Raw genomic sequence first — 5,266 nt, forward strand, 5'->3', positions numbered from 1 at the left:
TTATTGTATAAAATGTTTGAGAAGACCTTTTTATGCTGGGGAGAAAGTTTTGTCTTTTAAAACGTTTTAGATTGTTTTTATGTGAAATTTAATTGTTTTCTGTTTTCGAGACTAGGTTTTTCTCCTTGTAGCTCAGGCTACCTGCAAATTTATAGCCCCCCCCCCCCCAGCTGCATACCTGTTGGGTTACAAGCATATGCCAGTGTGCATGGCATTTCTGCTTTCTAAGATCATATGAGTCTTTTGGGTGGCACTGGGGATTCAGATTCACAGGCCCTGTCCAGCCAATAGACTTGTTTGGACAGTAAACTCAACAGCTCTAAAACACAGAAATAAGCCAGGCAGTGGTGGCACACACCTTTAATCCCAGCACTGAGGAGGCAGAGGTCAAGAGGATCTCTTGAGTTTGAGCTCAGCCTGGTCTACAGAGCAAGTTCCAAGACAGCCAGGACTACACAAAGAAACCCTGTCTTTAAAAAACCTAAATAAATAAATAAATAAATAAAATGTTTAAATAAATTCTGACAAGAAAGTAACAGTCGTTTTCAAAACCTTCTATCCTCGTGCTCACCAAAATGAACAAGGAGAAGCGGTTAGGGACTGAAGTGACCTGTGCCTGTATTTTAACACTCAGGAGGTTTAGGCAGGAGGATTGCCACCTTTGAATCCAACCTGGGTTACCTAGTTCCAGGCCAGCCTGGACTACAGAATGAGAATCACCTCAAAAACTAGCAGAATGTAACTTCTTAGTTGAGGCACCAGTCTTGGGGGGGAAGCCCAGAGTTAAACAGAGTAGAAAGCAGGCAGTTGGGGTCAGACTGAAAGAATGCTCTAAGGCCTGCCTGCCGTGCTCTGTAGCCCTGCACAGTGGAGATGCAGGGGCAGACCGGCCACTGGGGCGCTCAAGGAACAGTGCGCTGGCTTCTGAGGGGCAGACCAGCCCCTCTTTGACCCTGAGTTATTTGATGTCCTCCAGCATAGCCATGCCAGCGGATAGCTTCACACGGTGAGTAGTGTTACATTTGTTCTGTCCCCTGGCACCTGGGCTTCTCAAGGGGCAGGGGATGGGAGCAGATGACTAGGCAGTTGTGTGGCCCTGCTCATTGCCATCTAGGCTACTGGGTCCGCAGCTTGGCTCAGGACTTCTGATGTGTACAAGCAAGGAAATAAGAGGCAAATGGCTACAGGGACAGCAGCGGGCTCAGGGGCTTTTCTTTAGCCCCACCTTTAGGAATGTTTAGTTCAACCAAACTGATCTGTTGGTTGAACTAAATAAATAAGAGTTGGTTTGACACTTTTTAAAAATATTGGCAAAATGAACGTTCAGTTCATATCTCATTATCCCCAGACTCCAGCCTGCCTCCGTCAGCCAGCGTGCCCTACATTTTTCTTGACGTGCAGGCTGGAGGTTATGTCCCTAAAAGAGCTCACAGAGAGAAAGGGCACAGCGCCGACTTAACCACTCTGGGAGGTCATCCTGGCAGGACAGCTTTGATTTTTATGTCCACTTTGTCACTGAAGGAAGTTAGGTGGGAGGAGGAAATCAAGGCCAACTCCCCAACTCCTACCCAACACCTCCATCCTCCATGACTATCTTGGGAAAATACTGAGAAGGGAAACAGACAAAAAAAAAAAAAAAAAAAAAAAAAAACCGAAAGAGTTGAAGAAAACCTCCATGCTCAGGCACCTGGTGTGGATGGGGTGCTGATAACGAGATTTTCATCTCAGAACATTCAGGGGCATGGGCTGGAGGGGCTTAGGGGGCTCTGGAGTGTGAGTCGCGTGTTCTCTGGGGCCTGGGGCCGGCTGTTCTGCTGCTCTGCCCTGGCACCTTTCACACAGGTGAAGCAAGAGGAAGATCTGTAGGGTTCCATTGTCCTGAGACACAGCTGGAAATACGATGCGCCAGCTTTTGCCGCTGTTTCATCGGCAAGGTGGTCGCCATTGGCTACATCAGGCTGCAGAGGTCTCAGGTAGCCTAACGGGGCTGCCGGGCGTGCAGCAGTTGCTGTGTGACGGTGATGGGTGGGTGGGGGTGGGGGGGGTCGTGGATCTTGGTCGGCCTAGCAGTCGCCTTACAGAAGACTGGCCCTGAAAACTAACCGGTGGGAGGCAGAGACAGGCAGATCTGTGAGCTAGAGGCCAGCCTGGTCTACAGAGAGTTCCAGATCAGCCAGGGCCACGTGGTGAGACCTTGCCTCAAACAAACAAACAAAACCAAAAATAAAAATAATTTTAAAAGGAAATTGGAAACGTTTCACCAGGAAGATGGCCCAAGCCAATAGTAGCGACCAACTGTGAGACAATGTTCTTTTGCCCCACCAGACAGGCAGCATTTTAAAGATCTGAATGCATCGGCATTGAGCTATGGGCCAACAGCAGTTGTTCTGCGGGTTCGAGAACCAGGAGGGACAAATAGAGTATTTAGGGAAACATTTGGCAGTGCCTGACGTGGTGATGCTCGCCTGATGATGCGGTGAAGCCACCCCTGGGGACCTGCCCTGGAAAAACTGCTCTGCACCAGGAGGCAAGTCCATACCTGCCACAGAAAGAAAACAAAACAAAACAAAACAACAACAAAAAAAAAAACAAAACGAAGCAGACAACCAAACGTCCTTCCACCGAGGCAATTCACATCAGGAAATAGGACCCAGCAGCTCAGATGGGTGAGCTAGCCTTACAGGCATCTATCTGTCTGAGTGAAGTTCATAAACACGGCGCTGAGTGAGGATGCAGATCGCGTGAGGAAACGGGCAACACATACTGCTTACGTAATGTTAAAATCCATGCGGAGCAGCCCGGGCCAGCACGTGCTACGAGAGGCAGCGGTGGCTGAGAAGGAACCAGCACAGGGACTCACCTGGCTCAGGGGGTTGGAAGTGAGGCGTGTGTCTGTCTGCCAGAAAGGAAGGACAAGGGAGTCAGAGCAGCTCCCGGCGAGACGGTGACCGAGGGGAGCGTATGGCAGAAACGGCTACTTTTTCGGGAGGAGGTGACCGAATAATGGGCGCCAAGCTCTTGGAGAAGAGGAAAGGAGCCAGTTCTGCTACTGCAATAGATTGGATGCGTGGTGTATTCAATACGTGGAGGTAAACATGGAGGCACACGTGAATGCAAGCTGTGTAAGTCTGTCTGCAGTGTGTTTCTTGCCCAAGACTGCTATACTGAATGGCCGTAAACTGGGTGGCTCTACGGGGCAGACATTACTCTCTTACTATTCTGGAGGCCGTAGATCTGAACCAAGGTGGGGGCAGGACCACGCTCTCTGAAGGCTGTGAGGAGGGTCTCCTCTGTCTCCGTGGGTTCCGCCAGTCCTGCCAACAGCCCGTGAAGTTCCTTGACATGCAGAATGTCATTTCTGCCTCTTTCATCGTCACAACATTCTGCCTGTGTCCCTGTACTTCCCTGGTCTTTTTATAAGGACATTATACTTACTGGATTTAGGGTCAGCCTAATCAATCCATTATGATTTCATTTTAACATTCTTCAGAACAATTTCTAAATACACCCATTTATAAGCAGTTTGGCTTTCTGGAGTTTGGGGTGTTCACAGCCAGCTGCTGCTGACTTTCTATAGTTTGGGGTGTCCACTGCAGTCTGACCACATGAATGGAGGACTCCACCAGTAAACCGTGTGAGCGTGCTATTGTTGTTTACAAATGGGGCTCACTGTGCCATCAGGTGGGCCTGAAGTCCTGGACTCAAATGACCCTCCTGTTTCAGCTGGGACCACAGGTCATGTTATGAGGGTTTTTGTCTGCATGCACGTGTCCGTGTCTGATGATTGCCAAAAGAGGGCATCAGATCCTCTGGAACTGGAGTGACAGACAGTTGTGAGCCCCCACATGGGGGCTGGGAACTGATACTGGGTCCTCTGGAAGAGCAGCAAGCTCTCTTAACCACTGAATCATTTTTGCAGCCCCTATTTTTATTTTTAAAATGTATTTATTTTTATATGTATAGGTAGTCTGCCTGTGAAGTATGTATGTGTACCATATGCATGCAGTGCCTGTGGCAGTCAGAAGAGGGCGGTAAATCTCTGGAACTGGAGTTAAAGACAGTTGTGAGCTGCTTTGTGTGCTGGAAATCAAACCTGGGCCCCTGGAAGAGCAGCCAGTGTTCTTGAGTTTTGGGCAAGGTGATAAATATGGATCTTGTTTTTTTTTGTTGTTGTTTTTTTTTTTTTTTTTTTTTTTTTTTTTTAACCTGAAGTCATCTGGTTTGACCAGCACCGTTTGTTGAAGATGCTGTCTTTTTTCCAGTGTGGATTTCTGGTCTCTTTATAAAACTCAGGTGTCCATAGGTGTGTAGATTTATGTTTGGCTCTTCAGTTTAACTCCTTCGATCAATACCATGCTGTTTTTATTACTATAGCTCTGTAGTACAGCTTGAAATAGAGAATGGTGAGACCCCCCTGCAGTTCTTTAACAATTCAGGATTGTTTTAGTTATTCTGGGCTTTTTGTGTTTCCATATTAAGCTGAAAATTGTCCCTTTAAGATGTATGAAGAACAGTGTTGGAATTTTGATGGGATTGCTTTCAATCTGTAGATTGCTTTTGGTAGGATGGTCATTTTTACTATGTTTATCCTACCGATCCATGAGCATGGGAGATCTTTTTATCTTCTGATGTCTTCAATTTCTTTCTTCAGTGACTTGAAGTTTTTATCATACGAATCTTTCACTTGCTTCATTAGAAATACCCCAAGATATTTTATATGATTTGAGGCTATTATGAAAGATGCTCTTTTGTCATTTGTGTATAGGAGGGCTACTGATTTTTGAGTTAATTTTGTATCTAGTCAATTCACTAAAGATGTTTATCAGCCATAGCAGTTTCCTGGTTGAATTTTTTGGGTCATTTATGTACTATCACATCATCTGTAAATAAAGATACTTTGACTTCTTCCCTCCCAGTATGTATCCCTTCGATCTCCTTCCATTTTCTTTTTCCATTTGACTTCTGGCACTATATTAATTAGGTAGGGAAAGAGGGGAATCCTTGCTTGTCCCCGATTTTAGTGGAATTGTTTTGAGTTTCTCTCCATTTAAGATAATGTTGCCTATGGGCTAGCTGTAAACTGTCTTATGTTGAGGTATGTACCTTGTATCCCTAATCTCTCCAGGACTTTTATCATGAAAAGGTGTTTGATTTTGTTAAAGATCTTTTCTGCATCTAATACGGTGATCCTGTGATTTGTCTTTCAGTTTGCTTGTAGGGTGGATTACATTTATTGATTTACATATGTTGGCCCATCCCTGCATCC

Source organism: Microtus oregoni, unplaced genomic scaffold (genome assembly GCF_018167655.1).
Source record: "Microtus oregoni isolate MIOR12 unplaced genomic scaffold, Mior012 000015F_ref0000493, whole genome shotgun sequence".
NCBI lineage: Eukaryota > Metazoa > Chordata > Mammalia > Rodentia > Cricetidae > Microtus > Microtus oregoni.